At 41.0% G+C, this 23,209-nt stretch overlaps 1 protein-coding gene and 1 pseudogene across 2 annotated transcripts in view; both read right to left on the reverse strand.

Moving 5' to 3' along the window:
• Nucleotides 1-23,209, reverse strand: part of FRY (FRY microtubule binding protein) — a 432,465-nt gene that overhangs the window by 278,630 nt on the left and 130,626 nt on the right. The gene's annotated exons all lie outside the window — the stretch shown is intronic.
• Nucleotides 1,270-5,129, reverse strand: LOC119506968 (annotated as a pseudogene).

A 23,209-nucleotide genomic window follows, 5' to 3' on the forward strand; every position in this document is an offset into this window, starting at 1 on the left:
AATCTGCACTAGTATAGACTGTTCTGTCAGGAACAGACTACTTGGGAATAGGAGGGAAAAACACAGCTTTACGTATATGTTTTTCTTTGTGGTACTGATGGGAGGAAAAAAGCATTACAACGGTACCTTGCTGCCTCTCACTAATGGTGGCAATTTGGGGACATACCAAACAGAAATTATTCAGCTCAGCAACTCTCTGTGACTTATGCAGATGGCAGTTAGCTTAGCTTATGCTAGGTGGCAGCAGCATGGACCTTGTGTGGTAAAAGAAAACACTGGTATACTGTGATCTAGGTCTGCAAGCTTTACTAAGGAATTTTTTTTAAACATTTTGGCTATATATTTCACTCCAAAAGGAGAATTGATTTGATGCTTGAGGAACAGCACCTTTCTCTTACTTCGTATGAAAATGGAAGTACACTCCTGAAGATAAATACTGGAACAAAAAACCTGTTTCAGTCATTTGATTAAACTGTAGAATACCAAATAATTTGTTTCTATAGAAATCTCTGAAGGGAGCAAAACAATCAAAATATATACCTGTGCCAGTATGAATGTATTATATCCCCCAAAATGACATTATCTTTGACACAATCTTGTGTGGGCAGCCATATCAGTGTTGGTTAGATTGTAATTCTTTGAGTGTGTCTGTGGAGATGCACCCCACCCAACTGTAGGTGATAACTGATTGGATAATTTCCATGGAGGCATGGCACCGCCCATTCAGTGTGGGCCTTGATGAGTTTACTAGAGCACTATATAAGCTCAGACAGAGGGAGCGCGCTTGCTACAGCCAAGAGGGACACTTTGAAGAACGCACAGTTGCTGAGAGGGGAGCTGCAGCTTACAGAGACAGTTTGAAGACGGCTGTTGAAAGCAGACTTTTGCTCCGGAGAAGCTAAGAGAGGACAAATGCCCCAAAAGCAACTAAGAGTGACATTTTTGAGGAGCTGCAGCCTAGAGTGGAGCGCCCTGGAAGAAAGCCATTTTGAAACCAGAACTTTGGAGCAGACACCAGCCACGTGCCTTCCCAGCTAACAGAGATTTTCCGGACACCATTGGCCACCCTCCAGTGAAGGTACCCGATTGCTAATGACTTATCTTGGACACTTTGTGGCCATAAGACTGTAACTTTGTAACTAAATAAACCCCCTTTATAAAAGCCAATCCATTTCTGGTGTTTTGCGAAAAGGCAGCATTAGTAAACCGGAACAATAGCTAAATAAACATTTTAAAAGGAAATAAACCAAATGCCCTCTGAAGGCCAAACTGTATTTGCTATGTTGTGATGCCGTTCACCATTAGGCTGCAGCTGAACCATGACACAGTGTTCATTAACTTCATTTTCTGCCTTACTACTGTCGGTGTCTTCATTGTCATCTTCCTCATAGTCTCAAGATTCCGTCACGTTCTGATGTGAGTGTGATCCAATAAAGCACCTAATGACTGGGTGCTCTCAGAAGCCAAAGGTCTAAGTAAAGGGGTGTGTTCTGATACTTCATATTCTCCTTAACTATTTTTGTCAGAGTCTGAATCGCCTTGAGAAGGGACAACTTTTTGTTTGCAGACTGGACAGGATTTTTTGGTTTTCGTTAGCCAGGGGTCTACAAACTTGCAGTGATAAGCATGGGAACTAGGAAGGATTCTGAGCTTGTCTCCATCTTCATAATTGTCCAAACAAATGGCACACACATCACACTCATCTCCTGTCTTGAATTTATGTATAGGGATTTTCTTTATGAAGTCTTGTTTCTTCTAGCTCTGTGTCTCTTCTGGGCAAATTTTGTGATCATGAAAATGGCTATCAAGATGAGACAGATGCCCACTACGATTTGGAAGGGGGCTAGGTAGTATCCAGAGGAAGACTGAATTCTGGAACTAAAATAATGTGGCCTCCTTTTTCATATGTGAATTCATCTTTCAAGGAATTAGCTGATGATTCACCAGTAAAGATGGAGGCATGTCAATTTTCTTCAACACTTCAATGTAGCAGTATCCCATGCTAATGAGATCATTAGAATCAACATTGTGAACTATAGCTGCTTTGAATCCTGCTCTCTGTGCATTTAAAACCTTTATATTAAAATTTCAATCAATCAGAAATAGATTGTGGTGATGAATGCATAACTATATGATTGTATTGTGAACAGTTGATTGTATACCGTGGATGATTGTATGGTATGTGAATATATTTCAATAAAACTGAATTAAAAAAAAAAGGAAAAAAAATTGCAATCAAGGCTTCTAATTAATATGGTGAAAGTGCCAGATGAATTATCTTTTAGTGGTGGAGGCTCTATATGTTCACAGGCATTCTCTGGTTTTGAGTTAATCAGAAAACCCTTTAAACCTTTGCCTGGAAGTCTATAATCAAATCTTGCAGGAAATTCATCAAATGTTTGAGATGCATTTTCAAAATTATATGCTAAAATGTCTGTTTCTTCAGGCAGCAGTTTTAAGATTGCAAAGAACTGGACAGTCAAGATGGTGTAGACCTGTGCGGCCAACAATGTCAGCATCCTACGGAGAGCAGCACCTCGTAAAATCACCTGGAAGCCCAGCCCCAGAAGACAAGCAGGCTAGCTCACCGCGTCGCTGATGGAGAAACCCTGACTAAGACTTCACGACTGAATCTCTGCGCTGACCCCCAAAGCCTGGTGTTCTTTTTTAAATGAATTTTTAAAAATTAACTTTATTAAAAAAGAAATCCAGCAAAAATAAAACAAAGGAATAGGAAAAACAAATATCCTGAAATAAATTCATTGCTTTTAATATGCTCCTACCATACCACAAGAAAATTAACAAACTATAGTCATTCCTGAGCATTCCCATATCATTAAGATTACCCTCAATATTTTATCCATTCTGATTAGATTATCGTTCCCCCTTCACTAACTGCTATCTCTAGGTCCCCTATATTCTACAATAGAGTTCACATTAGTGGTAACATACAATGTCTCTCTTTTTTGTATCTGACTTATTTCACTCAACATTATGTCCTCAAGGTTCATCCATGTTGTCATATGCTTCATGACCTCGTTCCTTCTCACTACTAAGTAGTATTCCATCATATGTATGTACCACATTTTGTTTATCCACTCATCTGATATAGGACATTTGGGTTGTTTCCATCTCTTGGCAATTGTGAACAATGCTGCTGTGAACATAAGTGTGCACACATCTGTTCGTGTCACTGCTTCAGCGCCTCTGGGTAAATACTGAGAAGTGAAATTGCTGGATTGTAGGGTAACTTAATACTTAGTTTTCTAAGGAAACATCAAACTGTCTTCTGGAGTGGCTGAACCATTATATAGTCCCACCAGCAATGAATAAGAGTTCCAATTTCTCCACATCCTCTCCAGCATTTGTAGTTTCCTGTTTGTTTAATGGCAGCCATTCTCATTGGTGTGAGATGGTATCTCATTGTGGTCTTGATTTGCATCTCCCTAATAGTTAGCGAAGATGAACATTTATTTTTCATGTGTTTTTTAGCCACTTGTATTTACTCTTCAGAGAAATGTCTTTTCATATCTTTTGCCCATTTTATATTTGGGCTATTTGTACTAATGTCATTGAGTTGTAAGACTTCTTTATATATACAAGATATCAGTCTCTTATCAGATAGATGGTTTCCAAATATTTTCTCCCATTGAGTTGGCTATCTCTTTACCTTTTTGACAAATTCCTTTGAGGTACAGAAGCTTTTAATTCTGAGGAGTTCCCATTTATCTGTTTTTCCTTTCTTTGCTTGTGTTTAGGTGTAAGGTCTAAGAAGTGACCTCCTAAAACAAGGTCTTGAAGATGTTTCCCTTCATTATCTTCTAGGTGCTTTATGGTGCAGTCTCTTAGATTGAGATCTTTGATCCATGCTGAATTAATTTTTGTATAAGGTGTGAGGCAGGGGTCCTCTTTCATTCTTTTTTGTTTCTTTATTTTGGAGTAATGAAAATATTCTAAAATTGATTGTGGTGATGAATGCACAACTATATGATGATACTGTGAGCCACTGACTATATAGTTTGGATGGATTATATGGTGTGTGACTATATCTCAATAAAATTGCATTAAAAAATTAAAAAAAGATAGGGCCTGAGAATGGTTTCAATTTGCTGAGACAGAGTTTATGCACATTCAATATTTTGATAGGTACCGCCAAACTGTCCTCCACAAAGGCTGTAGAAACTTGGACTTTATCAATAATATACTTTCCCAACATCTTTGCAAACACTTGATATATCAGTCTTTTAAAAATATTTCTGATTCTGATAAGGGTAAAAATGGGACCTTGCTGTTGTCTTAATTTATATTTCTGTGATGACAGTTGATTTTGAGCATCTTTTCATATAATGATTAGCCTTTTCTGTTTACACTATTGTATATTCCCAGCTCATTTTCTTTGTCCATGTTAAAAATTGGTCTGTTAGTCTTTTTCATAATGATCTTAGGAACAAATTTATTAATTTGTACATTAAGGATCTTAACCCTTGTATATTATATAAATTACAAATATTTTCTCTTAAGTGGTATCTTAAGCCAATCAGAATATCTTAAAATTTTGTGTTAGATTGCCACTGTCAGTCTTTGCCCTTATATATTTTGGATTTCATATCCTTCTCTGAAAATTTTTGGGAAAAGGATCTTTTATATTGTCCGGAATAACGTTTACAGCCTTTTAAATCCAGATGACTCCACTGACTCCCTGACTGGCCTTACTTCCAGGTTACTTCAAGGCCCCCAAAGAGGGCCAGTCCGTGCTGGAGCTCGTCCCACGGGGCTTGGGGAGAGCGGAAAAGGGAGAGCAAAAGTTCCTCATGTCCATCATCACTGTTGAATCGAGGGAGAGTCTGTCCTTAATGTATTCTCGGCTTTCTTGCCGACATTCCTAGTATCATATCATATAAAGTGGTCCTCCTGAGGTGGATAAATAAGGTCCCCACCAAGAAATGCAGCCCTTTAAGCAGAAGAGGTGGCCTGGCCCCGACGTGACAGGCTGCCGGGTGGTTCCGAGCAGATTCTAAGCGAGCCCGCAGCCCAAGACGGAGCCCGGGACAGGGCGGGTGGGAAGGGCCGGGGCTGCTGCCCAAGAGCCACCCAAGGGGGCTGTGCTTGAACACGAGCGCCACCAGCATTTCCAAGAGGGCACTTTGAGAAACGGTGCTTACTCATCTTATCAGACTCTTCTAAAACTGAAAGCACGCAGCAGAAAAAACCTGACCAATTGCAAAAGCATAACTGGAGAACTGACTTCCAGAACATTTGAAAGGCAGCTCCTATCCTCTTGGTTTTTAAGTGCAATTTTATTGAGATATATTCACATACCATACAATTCATCCAAAGTATACAGTCAATGGCTCACAGTGTCATCACATAGTTGTGCATTCATCACCAAAATCAGTTTTAGAACATTTCATTACTCCAATAAAAAATAAGAAAAAAGAAAAAGAAAAAAGAAAACCTAAACTATACACCTCTTATCCCCCCTATTCTTGTCCCTTTTGCCACCCAAATTCAACATTTACAGAATGTTGTAAGGAGAAAATATTTGTGTTAATGAAAGCAAGAATGGTGATAATAAAATATAATATAATAACACAAGTTAACATTTTCTCTTATCTAATTCTTCCTTTTGGCTACTTGCTTAATATGACCACTCAGCATTCTATCCAAACTCTGACCAAGAACATTTTCACTGACACCAACACATAAAATGGAAAACAAGCAAACTCTGAAGAGAATATTAAAAAATAAAAAAGTAACATAGTTAACATAAAGTCTTTTAAAGTAATTCTTGATCAAGTCTGAATAATCTTCCAGATCTGGTCCCCACCCTGCCAACCCATCTTCCCTACCGTTCTCTCCCTGCAGGCAAACTCTGGTCTAGGCCTGCTTGCCTACCCCCGCCTCCCACCCACCACCACCACCAGGATCCTCTCTCCAGCCGCCAATGCCCCCCTTCTAAAACTATGACGTTCCTTTCCAACTACAAGCCTTTGTCACATCCCTCCCCCTTCGTCTAGGATGTGGTCCTCTGCACTACTTGAGATTCTATCCATCACCGAAGGGTTCAAGTCCTACCATCCTATGAACTTTCTGACCATCCTGATTGCTCATGAAAATCTCTTCCCTCGTCTCTTGCTGAATTTAATGATGAACACTCCACGGGCACCTGGCTGCTGACTAATGGTTTTGCATTTGGTAGTCCACCTCTCCAAATAGATAATAAAGCCCTACTGGACTTAAGAAGCTCTGCATAATAATGGGAAAGAATTAAAAAAAAAAAAAAGGAAAAATACCCCACGGGGTCTGTAGATGTTGCTAACATCTCTCTCTCTCTCTCTCTTTTAACATGTGTTAAAATGATATTAATAAAAAATCCAATATGCAAAGAAGGACAATCTGCTCCTTAGGCACAGATCAAGGGCTATTTTCTAGGTTTATATGATCCAGCATTTAATAGCTTGATAGTAACATCTTAACAATGAAGTTTCATAAAATTGGTATGTATTATTAAGGAAAGTGATATCAATTCCTCTGAAAATAGGATAGAGGACAGGAGTTTCATTCATTCAACAGAGGGCTATCAAGCGCCAGTTAACTGCCTTCACAGTGTTGGACCCTTGGATGCAGTAAGATACTGTCTTGGCACTCGAGATGCTTATAGTCTAGTGGTGAGACCAATGGTGATCTTTCAGCACGGTGGCCATCACAGGTGGGCTTCTATAATCGTCACCTGACTTACCACCAGGCAAAGTCAATGCTCTGCAGGAGTGGTTCTCAGTGAGTGTGATACTGCCCTTCAGGGGACTTTTTTGAAATCTATGGGGATGTTTTCGGTCATCCTTGTCATGGGGGCAGGTGTCGTTGGCACTTCGTGGGCAGGAGGCAGAACTGCTAGCTGTCCTGCAAAGCAGGGAGCTACCTGCGCAATGAAGAGCTGTCCCATGTCCCACCTCCCTTTGACAAACCTGTAAATGAAAAACTCATTTACAAGTATCTAAGCCTGAAATCTAAGTGTTTGACATCTAAACAAAGTGTTTTTTTTTTTTTTTACAGTTTCAGTATCTTTTCAAGTTTCAAGGAATGCAACTACTATGCAAGTTGAGGGAAGACTGTACTTTTTTGTTTAGAGCTTTAACAAGAATTAGTCATCAATTTGGAAAACTGTGACATGTCTAGTTCACGTATGGCCCACACCTGTGTTGGTCTGCCTGGGGGCTGTGCATTCACGGTGGCCTCGGGGTTCAGTTAGTTCAGCATGTCTTCCTCTGTAACAGTGTCAGTTTACCCTGAATTACTTTCCTTACCTTTCCCTTTAATATTACAGATAGGTATTTAAATATAGATTTGTTTAAAAGTTAGATGTATGGGTGTATTGGAGTATGTTTGGATAGTAAAGGAGACATGGCAAAAAATTGGAAATAAAAGGGGGAATTAGTTTCAATAGGGCTGAGAATCACCAGCTCTAGACTTTTCAAAGAAATTTAAAGACAATGTTCCTAACTTAAGAGATCACATTTCTTTTTTAAGCTTTTCCCCCTTTATCTCTGACTGCCATGAAAGGGCCTTCTATGGTCAGTTATACTTCTGTGTCACGGCAAATGTCAGCAGACTCCATTTGATCTCTGAATTTTTCCTGCAATGGGTGACGCTGGGATGGATTTGAGAAAAGAGAAGAAAGATAGACACAAATGAAGCCATTACTGTCTGCCCAAGAGGAAAAAAAAATTTAATTGAGAGGAGTCAGAAAGTAAGAAGACATAATAATTCATACTATAAAGACACGTCTATTAAGCAATGGGCACTGAAAGAGGTATAAAATATTCCACTGCCTTCGAGAGGTTGAAACATAATCAAATGGGAAAGATTATATGCAGTTTCTTGAGAACTAGGAGTATCCTGAAATAAAAGAAACTGAATTTGATAGAGAAGGTTAATCCCGTCCCCAGGGTGTGTCTAGGGCCCTGGGGTGGGGGTGGGGGGCTCATCTAGAAAAGTGCAGCAGGCTGAACTGTGGACAGGAGAACAAGGCAGTACACACCCAAGGGGGACGTCGACATGAGGAATATCCACATGAAGACTATAACTGCATAGACTGATTTTATGTCAACATCAAAAACAAAATCATATTTATATATACCCAGTAAATTTAATAAAGATTCATTCTGGATAGTTGCACAGTTTTGTGTTTTAAGTTACTTTACAACAAGTACAGATGAGGTTCTAAGCATTCAAAGAGGAAACTTTATTTTTCAAATAAATTATTTGCATGCTGATCCCTTTGAGCTAGCTACATGAGTTTGGATTTTAGGATTAATTTATGATGAATGAATAGCATATTGAATCCGACAGAGAAGTCTAAGGAAGAACTGAGTCACATTGAACTTCATAGCACTTTAACAAGACTAAATAAAATCACATTGGTGTGGCTATAAAATCTGACAAATTAATAATTTGAGCAAAAGTTGTAGCTCAAAAATTATTTGGGGGGGGGGGAGAAAAGGAAAACACTCACCCACAAAAATGGTCTTGATGTATTACCAGCTAAAAAGCATTTTGTATACAAATCTAGTCCTGAGTACTTGTGGAGTCAAAAAAAGTCCCCATTTTGAAAGACTAACACAGTTTTGATTTCTTCTTTTTTAAAAAATGGTTTGACCGAGTTTAAGAAAGGTGATCTTTCCTAATTGGTCCCCATTCCCTATCTCTTTATTGCATGGGATTGAGCGTTGTCTGGGAAGAGGCGCATCCCGGCCCCTTGTCCATCTCTGCAGTGATACTCGATTCTTCCTCTTGATGCCAGAGGCCGTCACGCGGCCAGCTCAGTGTGCAGCCAGGCCACTCGGTCCCGCACCTGCCGCAGCCCTCGCCGAGGTTCAGGTGATGGCGTTTGATTTACTGTGACTTCAAGTGTTCTTGTAATTCAATCATGTAACTCACATTCTAGAATGTTCTGGGAGAAAAAGCAGCCTACAAGCAAGCACTTTCATCATGCACAAATAAGGTAGCTGTGCCGGTCTGAATGTATTATGTTCCCCAAAACTCCATTATCTTTGATGTAATCTTGTGTGGGCAGAGGTAACAGTGTTGATTAGATTGTAATTCTTTGAGTATTTCCATGGAGATGTGCCCCACCCAACTGTGGGTGATGACTCTGATTGGATAATTTCCATGGAGGTGTTACCCCACCCATTCAGGGTGGGTCTGAATTAAACCACTGGAGTCATACAAATGAGCTGACAAACAGAAGGAACTTAGTGCAGCTGAGAGTCACATTTTGAAGAGGAGCTATAGCCAAGAGGGACACTTTGAAGAACGCACAGGAACTGAGAAAGGAGCTGCAGATGAGAGACAGCTTGAAGACAGCCGTTGAAAGCAGACTTTTGCTCCGGAGAAGCTAAGAGAGGAAAAACACCCCAAGAGGAACTGAGAGTGACATTTTTGAGGAACTGCAGCCTAGAGAGGAACATCCCAAGAGAAAGACGTTTTGAAAGCAGAACTTTGGAGCAGATGCCAACCATGCGCCTTCCCAGCAAACAGAGGTTTTCTGGGCGCCATTGGCCATCCTCCAGTGAAGGCACCCAATTGCGTTACCTTGGACACTTTATGGCCTTAAGACTGTAACTGTGTAACCAAATAAATCCCCTTTATAAAAGCCAATTCATTTCTGGTGTTTTGCATTCTGGCAGCATTAGCAAACTAGAACAGTAATCATTAAAGCCAGGAAGCATATTTTCCCCTGGCCTCTGCTCTGAAAAGAATTCATTCTACATGATTAAGAATTTATCTCAAAATGTCCTCATGCACTAGGCTGAATGAGGATATCAGCACAACCCTGGGAGTAGAGTTTCTGAATTAAATGCTCTTAGAGACAAGCCAGAAAGCTCTCTAGCAGGGTTCCTAATGACGTGCTTCCTTGCTCCCTCCAGAGGAAAAACAAAACCCAGAAAATGTCTGTCAAGAAGCAAAATACAATCTGGGGTTTTTAGAAAATTCTAACAGTAATTCCTTACCATTCCTTGGAATGATAATTTCAAGGAAAAATATAATTTAGGCCTCACCTGTTCACTAAAGCAGAGTTCCAAGGGATAATCATGATAGCAATAATACCTGAATTAGACCATGCCTTATAGTTTAAAGAGCAGTGCGTAAACATTACTCATAATTCATATTATGAATGAAATTCATAATATCCCTCTGGAGTTTTCAGCAGAGCTAAAAGTAGGCCCATTTTATAAATGAGGAAACTGAGGCTTTGAAAAATCAGTTCCATCTTTGAAATGGGTAGTGGAAAGTACCTATGATGGTGAAAGCCCATCTCGTACAATTGAAGGGTCAGTGACCCTTCACAAATAGCCTGTGACATGGGACGGGGAAGGTCACTCACCTACTCACTCTCCCCGTGCCCCGGTCTCCTATAAAGTAGGAAGTGCCAATAAAAGCGTCTTTTTCAGGGCCATTATGAGGATTACATCAATGCGCAGTAAAAACTTGAATATGCCAGACATCATTATTACTTTTGCAAGTACCACTGGAAAGCTCTCTCATGACTAAACACTTACAAACGATAACCAATAACGAGGCTTAGGCCCACCATGGCAGAACCCAAACCAGGCTCCCTGGAGACAGGATCTGATTATAAGACGTAAAGAGCAGGGATGGGCCTATGTGCAGATGACAGGTGGGGCTGTACGCTGCTCTGTGCAGTTCCCTTATGGACAGATACAAGCCAAGGCTCACTGGCACAGAGAAATAGTTCCTTTCCCAAGAAACAGTCTTCACCAGAGACCAAGTCAGCCAAGCGAAGGGTCTGGGGCCTGACCCTGGCCTCACTTCAGATGGCTGGTGCATGCTTGCAACTCATGGGAAGTCTTTTGCAGCCCTTGACTAATTTATTTAGTTGTTGCATTAGCTGCTTGGGGAGATTTAAAAAAAGACAAAACAAAAAAACACAACTTATTTGTTTGTCTATTTCCTCATATTTTAATGCCCTTTTGAAAATGGCATAAGAAGTTACAGACCCAGCTTCTAGGAATAATTCCCAAGAGTAACATTTTCTCATAATACCTGCTAAGGAAAAAAAAAAGTCGTTTTCCTCCTAATTCACTTTTTATATTTTTCTGTTTCTTTTAGTCATTCCATGTAACATTAAGTTGTTGAAACATCAGTGATTTCTTTATAGAGATTATATGAATTAATAAAATATACTTTTTAATTTGTGAAGTCTATATTTTCCTTAGTGGCATGGGGTTTGTAAGGATATATGCAGCAATTACTTCTAGATAAGTTTGATAATTAGGGTCTAGGCTAAAAAAGTATATATGATTCTTCTCTCACACTGTAACTCATATAACTACTGAAGATGATAAGCATACATTTAGAGATGCTGTGTCTTTCTAAGTGTGTGTTCCACACCATGCAGGCAGAAAGCATTTCATGGCAAGTTTTCTGTTTTGTAAGTGAGCCCTATCCCATTAACCGACTGCAGTAGGCTTGGACTCAAGTCTCCTGAAGCGGCTCTGCCCCCTTGTGCCAGATTCCTGATCTGGAGAGAACCTGGGGGTGCAGGGCCTTGTCTGACCCAGAAAAGAACCGAGAACATGGCCCAGGCCCTGAAAGCCGAGTTTCACGTGGTCCTCTGCAACACGGAATTCTACCGCTGTGCCTCAGACCAGCATTTTAGACTTCACGCTGGCTCATCCCACCCAGCTCCTGTAACAACAGTGCCGAACCACACTGCTGAGTCCGGAAGGGTAAGAGGATACTCCACGGGGCCACGGGGTCTTAGTGGGGTGGTGCAAAGCATGACAAAGGGATTCCCCTGCCCCTTTCCCCCCACTGCACTGGTGATAAGCTCCATCTCACAGTAAATGAGTGGCTCACACCTCTGGAAAAATTAGAGTTCTCAAGATTACTCCAGGCCTCTGAATCCCTCAAGGACAAGGAGCTGTGCATTCTGGAATCCACAGCACTGGGGATGCACTGGTCTCAGGCCAAACCAATCCCTAGTGACAAAGGAAAGAGCCACAGAGAGCTTATCTTCCCCCCAACTGTGACATCTAGCAGCAGCAGAGAATAAAACCAAGAGGAGAGAGACCTTTGACCCCACTGACCTGCCCACGATCGTCCAGCTTGTGAGTGATGGAGGATCCCAAACTGCAGATCCGTGAACTTTAAAACAGGGCGATTATCCAGATGGGCCCAATCGAATCACATGAGCCCTTAAAAGCAGAGAGCTTTCTCTGGCTGGTGGCAGATGAAGAGGGAATCTGAGAGCAGAGCAGGAGGGGCTTCCATGCACCACTGCGGGCCTGAGGGTGGAGGGGCCCATGTGGGAAGGAACACGGGTACCCTGGGGGGTGGAGGGCGGGAGATGGCCCCTGGCTGACAGCCAGCAGGGAAACGGGGACCGCAGACCTACAACCACAAGGACTGGGTCTGCCAAGAACCGGAGTGAGCTCAGAAATGGATTCTTCCCCAGAGCCTCCAGGTGAGAGCCAGATTTATCACTTGTGAGACTTAGGGTAGAGGATGAAGGTTTTAAGTTTTTTAAAAATTTTGTTGTAGTAACATATATAGAACACAGAATTTCCTTTTTTGACCATTTTTCAGGATACAATTCAATGGTATTAATCACAGCTACACTGTTGTGCTGCCATCACCAAAATGGGTGTTGTTTTAAATTGCTAAGTTTGTGGCAACTTGTCACACAACCATAGAGAACTAATAGAGATGATTATTCTGGTGGTTAGGAGTTATGTACCCCAGAAAAACATGTCCTTAAACTTAATCCATTCCTGTGGGTGTGAACCCATCGCACGTGGGACCTTTTGATGAGGCTCCTTCAGTTAAGATGGGACCAACTTGATCAGGATGGGTCTTAATCCTACTCACGGAGTCCTTTACAAGCAGAATGGAATTCAGACAAAGAGAGAGAAAGCCGCGGGGAGCAAGAAGCTGACGGTCAACAGAACCCGGAAGAGAAGGGAGAGCCGCCATGTGCATGGCCGTGTGACAGAGGAGCCCAGGACCAAGGATCACCGGCAGCCAGCCCAGAGAAGCCGTCTTCGGGAAGAAAGCATCACCTTCATGGTGCCTTGGTTTGGACTTTCTCTTAGCCTCAAAACCGTGAGCCAATAAATTCCCATTGTTTAAGCCCACCTTATTGCATGGTATTTGCTTGAGAAGCCAAGGAAACTGAAACAATTATCAAAGTTTTGGATCATCCCAAAGTGGAGGCCTCAGAATTAGGACTCCATCCTTTCGCTTACCCTCCCTCTCCCCAAGTCCTGTAGAGGTGTCAAATTCTACTCTGAATTCTTTATCACATTTATCCCCACTCTCACTATTCCAGTGGCCACTAACCCACTTCCTGTTCTCACTGTCTTCTGTCTTGATTCTTATCTGGCTTCCTTGGCCCCAGCCACCCCACTGTTTTCTCTGATTTTAAGCAATGCAGATTCAGTTTCCTAACATCAGATTTCCAAACACTGCTCTCCAGAATAATACTGAAAGGAAAGAAATTTTCACCAGTCCATGGCATTAGGAGAAAAAGAAAGGAGAATGCAGTGAGATTTTTTTTTTTCCCATCAAGCTAAACATAACAAATTTGAAGAAATTTTATTTTACCTTTTCTGTTAAGATGTTCTTTTTCTGTGAACTGATATGGTAATTGCAGCACCAATGGTCACAAATTCGTCCCTGTTTGATGGTCTCTTTGCAAGGGGACTTAAAAGCTTCTTCCATCAAGAGGAGGAATCTATTTCTCCACCCCCTGAATCTAGGTTGGCTGAGCCACTTGCTTCAGCCAATGGGACATGAGTAAAGGTGACGCCAGGGCTTTAAAAGTGCTTGCACACTGGTTTTCTCTTGCTGCTGGGAACTCTTTCCCCACCGTGTGAGCCAGCCCAGGTTGGCCTTGTGGGATTAGAGACCAGGTAGAGAGAGGCCCAGCCATCGTAGCTGCCCAAACCAAGGACCCAGATGTGTGACTGAGAGTTTCCGAGACCACCCTTCCCCAGCAAGCAGGTCCAGTACAAGAAGAACCCACAGAACCAAGGCAAATATGAAGCAGGTGGTGTTCTAAGCCATTAAGTTTTGGGGGTGGGTTCATATGCAGAGAAAGGCAAGTGGGACAATAGCAGATGGTAGTTCATGTAGTTTTTTGTTGTTGTTGTTGTTGTTTAAATATTCTTACCTAGAAAACAAAAATGTTAAAAAATGCTTTGCAAGTTCCTATAATTTTCTAAAAATTTGGCTGGTACAGGAAATAAAAATACCTTGGAACTATAGCCTGAACCCCAGCTCCAAGTATGTCTTTGTCCTGCTCAAAAGGTTCAAAACTGCTCCAGAGAGAAAGAGTTCAATGTCTATTAATAGAGGCAGATTTTTATGCTGGACAAATAATAGAGGGCTAGGAAAGGAGAGCTGAGCACCGCGAGGGCGGGCGGCAGTAGTCGAGGCGGACGGCTCTTCGGTCGGGAGCACTAGAGAGCTATGGGGAAGCTTAACCCACCCAGGCCCATCTGTCTTGTTATTTTCTGGGGAGGACACTGGCTGGCAGGTTAAGCCCTTAGCTCTCTGAGCTGCTTCTCTGAAAACAATGCTCCACTGTGCCCCCAAAGTTCTACTTACCACCCCCCACCCCCTCATCTTCCCCCACTCCCCCTCCCATCCCTACCCACTGTCCACTGGCCTTTCCAGTATGGACAACCCTCAGACTGATACTCAGCAGTCCTGGACACGGCCGAGCCAGAGGTCGAGGATCCGCCATACCTTGCAGAGTGACGGTGACTGAACAACACGAGCCTTTACGGGATCAGTCTGAAGTTGCCCTTTGCGCATGGACAGTTGTGGTTGTCATCTCCGTTAGACATGTTATTGTACGGTGGTGGTGGAGTGAGCTCAGGTGCACAGAAAGTATAATCTTCTAAAGGAGTAACTTAGTTGATGGCTTAACCACCTTTTCCTGGTTTTTATTGGATTGTATTTTTTTTCCACAAATTGCTAATTTCATGAAATATGTGCCAAATTTGAAACAGAAAGTTGAACCAAATTTGAAACAAAAGGTTGAACTGATAAAAATATGAGGAGAGGACCCTGTTTCTGGTAATTTGGATAACAGGTACATAGACCAACCCTCCTGCTGGAAACAAGTTAAAAGTTTTAGATACAAGATAAAAAACATCTTAAATTCATTGATGAGTTGGTAAAGCAGTAAGTAATCCTTAGATCTAAAACCTAAAGTGAAAGAACTAAGTTAAGTGGAGCACTGCAGCCGACTTCTTTTCTGGGGGCATTTGCCTAAACTGGAAGAAATTTGGCTTTGATTTTTTTGACCTCACAGAGTGCAGGAAAATACCCCAGAGAGTACCCCAGCTGGGGAAGAGTCTAATAATCCCCCTCCCCTGCAACATAAAATTGAGACTCTAAAGTGCCACACTCAGTGGAAGCGAATGGACTATGACATCCCACCCCGAATCCCACAGGAGAAAATAGTAAGCTCTCAAACCTAGGCATGGAGCAGAGAGTAAAAGAATCACGGCTGAGAATTTGGAAACACCATCTGGTCCCCATGTTAGTTTGGAGCTCAAATTACTTTACCTGCATAGTCCAAAGGATCTCAGACCAAAAGTTTGAGTTTGAGTGACCCTGGCCCGGCTGTTCCCCCAAGTGGTGCCCCTGGTAGAAACAGATGCAAAATCACTCTGAAGGAATGCGTCTTCTTCTTAGATCTAAAGAATTCCCAGAAATAAAATTTCAAGGAAAATAAGTAGCTCACAGTTAAAAACTAACTAGCTAGCTAACTAGCTAACTAAACATATAAGGGAACAAGGCATCCCAAGCAACAATTTGAAGAAGCAGCAGAAGCAGAATCAGACCCCCAAGGATTTTAGATAATGGAATCACTAAATACAGACTCCAAAATAACTGTATTTACTATAATTGAACAAATAAAAGTTGGAAAATATGTGCAAGAAAACCAGAAACATTAAAGAATATCCAAGTAGATTAGAAGAAGAAACAAAGAAATTTCCAGAAATAAAAAGTACAATAATTGAAATTAGAAAATAAAAGAACAGAGTTAACAACAAATTCAAACAGCTGAAAGAACTGGTGAACTGGAAGATATATCTGAAGAAACGATCCAGAATGCAGCACAGAGAGAGGGAGAGGCAGAAAGTAGGAAAGAGGTACTCAGAACAAAGAGGACAGAAAGAGAAGTTCAAGCACACATAGTTCCAGAATTGACATTTTGACTTTACCCTACTGTGCCTGTCAATTAAATTGAATTACAGGCAGGGTAAATTCATGTTGTGAAAGAAATGTAGAAAGAAAGAACTGACCCTCAGTGTGGTATAGATGAATACCAGATCAATGCTATTGTTTGCTAAGAGGACCAAACAGAAATAATGTGCAATAGCACATGGTTAGAAGCATTTTTGCCTAAGAAAACCAGTGGCGGAAATAACAAGTGTTCATTTGCTGAAGCTGCCATTATGCAAAACACCAGAAATGGATTGGCTTTTATAAAGGGGATTTATTAAGTTACAAATTTACAGTTCTAAGGCCATAAAAGGGTCCAAACTAAGGCATCAGCAAAAGGAAACGTCACTGAAGAATGGCCGATGGTGTTTGGAACACCTCTGTCAGCTGGGAAGGCATGTGGCTGGCATCTGCTGGTCCTTTGCTCTTGGGTTGTGTTTCAAAATGGCTTTCTTCAAAATGCCTCTGGGCTTCTGTCTTAGCTTCTGTCTCCTAGTTCCTGTGTATCCTTGCTTGTTTTTCTGTTATCCCAGTACATTCCTCTCTAAGTGTCTGGGGGTCCTCTCTTAGCTTCTCTGGGGCAAACTCTGGGCTTCGTCTCTTAGCTTAGCATCTACAAATTGTCCTTTTGTCTGCATCTCCCAGTATTTCCAAGCATCTGGGTCTGTGCTGGTTCTCAGCTTCTCTGAGCTCCTTACTCCTTTGAGTTCTCTTAAAGGACTCCAGTGATCTAATCAAGACCCACCCTGAATGGAGGGGCCCACATCTCCATGGAAATGATTTAATCTAAGGTCTCACCCACAGTTGGGTGAGTCACATCTCCAAGGAAACAATCAAAAGTTTCCACCCAACAAGATTGAATTAAAAGATCTTGGTTCTTCTGGGATCCATAGGTTTCAAACCTGCACAACAAGAAAAGAAGTTGAAGAGCTAGGCCAGATAAATATTGTTAGATTTGAGAGTTAAAAGAATGGAAATTAGTCATATCAACACTTAAAGTGTCTCCTGAAGAACCGTTCAGAGAATAATAATAAAAACAAGCAACATTTATTGAGTGGCAACAGCATGCTTGAGCTATACAAACATGATCTCATTTAATCTTCACAACAACCCTAAGAAACAGGTGAATCATTGGCCAGACTTTACAACATCAAGATAGGTGAGGCTTTGGGAGGCGAAGCTCCTTGTCCAAGGCCACAGGTCTCGTCTTTGGGAGAGCTGGGATTCAAACCCAGGTCTCCTGATGCTGAAGCTGTATTGCATCAAAACCAGAAATAATAATAACTTTCAAGGGAAAAGATGGACTCAGTGCTGGAATTGGAGTCAAAAGAATTTAGCTTGAACCCAGAGCTGGCATCTATAAGTGGGTGTCTTAGTAAAATACAGTACCATCACTGAAATTTGTAAATGAAAATGGATTTTCATTTACAAATAGGTAGTGATACATTTGACTCCTCACCTTAATAATTAAATAAGACAATGCCTATGCATGTATAATGTGCAACACAGCTAGGATGTTATCCTTACTATTATCTTCCTTAGCTTTTATGTGCTCTGGGGTAGTATTATTGGACTTATTATGACCAGTAAAACTGTTTAACCATTCCAAAACTAATGGCTAAACCATTAGTGCATAAAACAGAACTCCATACAGAAAATTCAAGGTAAAAATATTTAGCCAACCAATAGAATAGATGGAAAAATATTGTTTTTGTCAGAGCTATTGTGGTAGTTTGAGCTGTCATGTACCCCAGAAAAGGCCATATTCTTTTTTTTAAATTTTTTTAATTTTTAAAACAGTTTTATTAACACATCATAAAGTCCATCCTAAGGGTATAATCAGTGGCTCCTGGTGTAATCACACAGTTATGCATTCATCACCACAGTCTATATGTGAACATTTCCATTTCTTCCACAAGGAAAGAAGAAGAGAAAGAAAGAAAAAAAAGTAGAAACAGCAATGAAAATGCCATACCTCTCCCTTATATCCCCCTCGTATTGACATTTAGCTGTGATATATTGCCTTTGTTACACTTGATGATAGACTATTACAATGTTACTGTTGACTATTGATCCTAGTTTGGAGTTACTATATTTTTTTCATATACCATCCCATTTTTAATACCTTGCAATGGTGACATTTCATCTGTTCTTCCTCATGTAAAAACTTTCTTATGTTTTAACCACCATCATTGTCTACTGTAGGTTTCACTAGTTAGACAATCCCAGTTTTTATCCTCTATCTTTCCTTTTGCTGTCATATATGCCCCTGGCCTTCCTCTTTCAACCATACTTACACTCAGCTTTGTTCAGTGTACTTACAGTATTGTGCTACCATCATGCAGTATTGTGCTATCCATTTCTTAATCTTTACACTCAATTTTGTTAAACATTCTATATTCCTTCAACATCAGATGCTCAATCTCTGCCCTCTTTCTATCTCCTGATAACTTGGGTTCTCAACTTTAACTCTCAGTTTGCTCATCATAGTTGATTCATATTAGTGAGACCATACAGTATTTGGCCTTTTGTTTCTGGATTATTTCGTTCAACATAATGTCCTCAAGGTTCATCCATGTTGTTGCATGTGTCATGACTTTATTCCGTCTTACAGCTGCGTACTATTCAATCGTATGTATATATCACAATTTGTTTATCCACTCATCAGTTGATGGACAATTGGACTCTTTCCATCTGCTGGCAATTGTGAATAATGCTTCTAGAAACATCGGTGTGCAAGTATCTGTTTGTATCTCTGCTTTCAGTTCTTCCAAGTATATACCTAGCAATGGGATTGCTGGATTATATGGAAATTCTATACTTAGCTTCCTGAGGAACCACCAAACTGCCTTCCAGAGCAGGTGCACTATTCCACATTCCCAACAACAGTGAATAACTGTACCTATTTCTCCACATCCTCTCCAGCGCTTGTAGTTTTCTGTTTTTTAGATAATGGCCAATTCTAGTAGATGTGAGATGATATCACATTGTGGTTTTGATTTGCATTTCCCTAATACCTAGTGAAGTTGAGTATCTTTTCATATGCTTTTGAGCCATTTGTATTTCCTCTTTGGAAAAGTGTCTATTTCTTTTGACCATTTTAAAATTGGGTTGTCTTTTTGTTATTGAGTTGTCATGTTTGTTTTAATAGTAGCCCTTGTAATAGGTATAAAATGATATCTCACTGTGATTTTGATTTACATTTCTCTAATAGCTAGTGAAGAATGAGCATCTTTTCATGTGTTTTTTGACCATTTGTATTTCCTCTTTGTAAAAATGTCTATTAATGACTTTTGCCCATTTTTAAATTGGATTGTTTGTCTTTTTATTGTTGAGTTGTTAAATTTTGCTTTTTGATATCCACTGAATAAGACATTTGCAGTTGTCACTTCATGTGTTTAACTTATGCACTCAGCCTTTTGAGAAGAGAGACTTCAGTATGACAATAATACTTCTTCAGTGACGGATAGAAAACTGGTTACCAAAATCATCACCCATGAGCTGGCCCATCAGGTATCAGCAACCATGGCTGTCATATCTCATTCCTGTGGTCAACTTCAAGTCCTTTGTTTTTTTGGAATAGGGGGCTTCCCTCTTGTTGATGCTGAAAACTTTTCTTAGCAAAGATGTGTTTCAACATGCTGCTGTTCTTTACCTGCATAATCATAGTTATGCATCCATTCAATGTGATGATCTTCTCTAAAGAAAGGCCAATGACACCTGGGCTCTCTGTCACATGGGAAGGCACAAGGCCAGAGTCTGCTGGGCCTCTCTCAGGTTTGGCTTCTGGTTTCCATGGCCTTCTCCAAAATGTCTCTGGGCTTCCGTCTTCAATTCTCTCTCAGCTTTTCCTGGGGGCAAACTCTGGATTATATATCTTAGCTTCTCTGAGTTCTCTCCAAAATCAGGCCATGTTCTTTTAATCTATTCCTGTGGATAGAGATCTTTTGTGGGTGGGACCTTGTGATTAAGTTATTTCAATTGAGATGTTACCCAACTCATTCAAGGTGGGTCCTAATCCTCTTCCTGGAGTCCTTTATAAGATAAAAAAAACTATAGAAGCAAAGAGATGAAATTCACATAAACACCCGTAGAAGTCTAGAGAAAAAGCCACAGACAGAGAAGCCAGAATCTGAACCAATGAAACTCAGGAAAGGAGGACAGAAGACGTTGCCATGTGTCTTGCTGTCCGACAGAGTAGCCGAAGCTGAGGGTAACCGGTCTTCGGAAAAGGTATCGTCTTGTTGATGCCTTGATTGGGACATTTTCACACCTTAGAACTGTAAATTTGTAAGCTAAGAGTGAATCCCAGTTGTAAAAGCCAACCTGTTTCTGATATATTGCATTCCAGCTGCTCTACCAAACCCAAACAGCTATTCTTCCTTATAAACTCTAGGGGCTGGGAAGATCAGTACAAATAGGCAACAGTAAGTCACAAACACAATGCCATGGAGAAAGTGTAATTTACATTCCAGAATTGTACTTTTTTGTGTGAGCTAAGTTTCCACATCATCTATTTACCCTTGCCCAGGTGATGAACCTGTAACAGAGCATTTCCCTCTCATGACAAGCCCAGTAAACACCACTATAGAAAAGAACAAAACTAATGGGAAATGAATCGAAATCACATCACAGAAATAACAGAATATAAAGATGTATTTTTATGCCCTTATTTTTTCAGAATAAATTAGAATGTTAACATATTCCACCTAACAGAAGAATCCTAGCATAGGAATAGAGATATTAATTTGAGAAGTACTCAGCATCTCTCCAGGGAATGTTTCTGTCTCTTGGAGAACACTCATCATCTCTACCCACCCAGACTTTATCTCTTTGGAAAATCAGAGTCCTGGTCAGTCTTTGTTTTCCTCATATAGTTTTTATCCTAATTGGTAAATCTGATTTATCGTTCTTCCTTCCCTTTGCACATAGGTTGGAAGAGAAAAAAAACAACATGCTCACATGCCTAGGCATATCCAGGTTTTCTCAGCTTAAAACCACAAACACTGTTTGATGCCCTATTCTGGCAAAACCATCTCTCCTATGACTTGCTTTTTCAGGCATTGCACACTTCATAATTAGTGATGCAATGGACTGGAAAAAGGGACTTTGAATGATCCTGCTTCAGATTATGTAGACTTTTAGCCATTGTGTTTACTTAAAAGACATAAGGCACCCTAATGGATGATGAGAAATTATTTTTCATTGTTCAATACTTAAAGCAAACAAATCCTGGGCCAATGAGGTGCATAAAAATAAAAATAGTTTTTCAAACTATCTTTAGGTCACTTGTACTCTCTAAGCCTTTAAAATAAACACAAGCAAGCATCCACAGAGTGAAATGACTTTGACTTTCATAATGGAAGGTGAGCCTTCCTTCTTGGGGAACTGGCTCTTTCTTTCAGGACAGCAGGACTTTTTTGGCTCTATGACCTATTCAACTTTGAATTCCTAGGACCAAGCATAGTACCTGGTGTATTTGTTAGATATTTATTGTGTGAATGAATGAATATATCAGGCCAAGAAACAACAAAGTGATTGTCTGATAACATGCAGGATGAGAGTTTTTTTTCACTGAGATATCAAATATTTATGAGGCACAGGAAGGGCATCAGGTTGGAGGTAGCAGGTAGGGGACAAACAGAAGGTAGGAAAGACAGAGCTGGACAATAGGTCTGCTGTTTGTCACACATTGAGCCATCAGCAATTCCAAACTGGCGTCTTTTTCCATTGTCACCACAGGAGCAAGGCAGCGAGCTATGGAGTGGCAGTGAAAGCAGGTGGCTGGAATAAGGCAAGAAACAAGACTCAAAGGGGAGAGTAGAAGCTTCACATAGAGAGCCTTAAGTGCCACATAATAGTCTCAGATTTTTTATTTCTAAAGGCCATGGATATGAATTGCTCGATACAATATCACACTTCTTTATTTTCTTCAACTAGATCAGAGCCAGAACCAGCTGCTGTTTCCACTGTCACTCAGTCTCTGGTGTTTCCTCCCCTTCCCTTGGATCATCTGAGAACCCCTGGGAGTTTCAACCAGTCCCTACAAATGTTTGTCAGACTCTCAGGTCCTGAGCAGGGTTAAATCCTCACCAATAAACCTTTTGACAGCATAGCTGCCCCACAATGCTGCCACTAGGCACAGGGCCACTCTGCTGTCTGACATTCTCTTCCATGTGGAAACCCATGTGGAAGTCAAGTCTCGCTTGTCCATTGTGATGGTTAATTTCAGTGTTAACTTGGTTACATGGTGATATGCAGTTGTTTGGTCAAGCAAGCACTGCCCTGATTGTCACTGTGAAGGTATATCATAGATGGATTTGAATCATTAGTCATTTGATTGCATCTACGGCTGATTGCATCTACAATCAACAAAGGAGGTCGCCTTTAACAATGCAGGGAATGTCCTCATCCAATTAACTGGAGGACTTAAAGGGAGAACTGAAGATTTCAGCAGTCAGAAAGAAGAATTTCTATCTCCACTTAAGACAGCCAGCTTCCCCGGGGGAAGTCATCATCAACTTCATCGGAGTTCCCAGCTTACGGCTTCTCCTGGGGAATTCAGTGTCACCTTTGTTGAGTTTCCAACTTGTGGCCTGTCCTACAGAATCCAGACTTGCCAATCCCCAAGGTCATGTGAGTCAATTCCTACCATAAATCTCTTAATATTTAGTTATATATACATCTGTCAGTTCTATTTCTCTGGAACTAATACACCTACTATACGTTATTGCTCCTCCATGTGGGAGTCACATTTTGCCCAGAATGGGGTGAAGTTCCCCACAGTAACTCCACTCCCTGTGCCTGAAGTTGCCCACAGATTCCCCTTGCTCTGACTCCTGAGGGCATGAAGCTCTGGGGCATGTCTCTCAGGGAGCCCAAAGCCCTTTCCCACGAGGTCCTGCCTCCCAGCCCCGATGCAAGCACCCTTGGGCATCCACCTCTC

This window comes from Choloepus didactylus, chromosome 12 (assembly GCF_015220235.1).
Source record: "Choloepus didactylus isolate mChoDid1 chromosome 12, mChoDid1.pri, whole genome shotgun sequence".
Taxonomy (NCBI): Eukaryota; Metazoa; Chordata; class Mammalia; order Pilosa; family Megalonychidae; genus Choloepus; species Choloepus didactylus.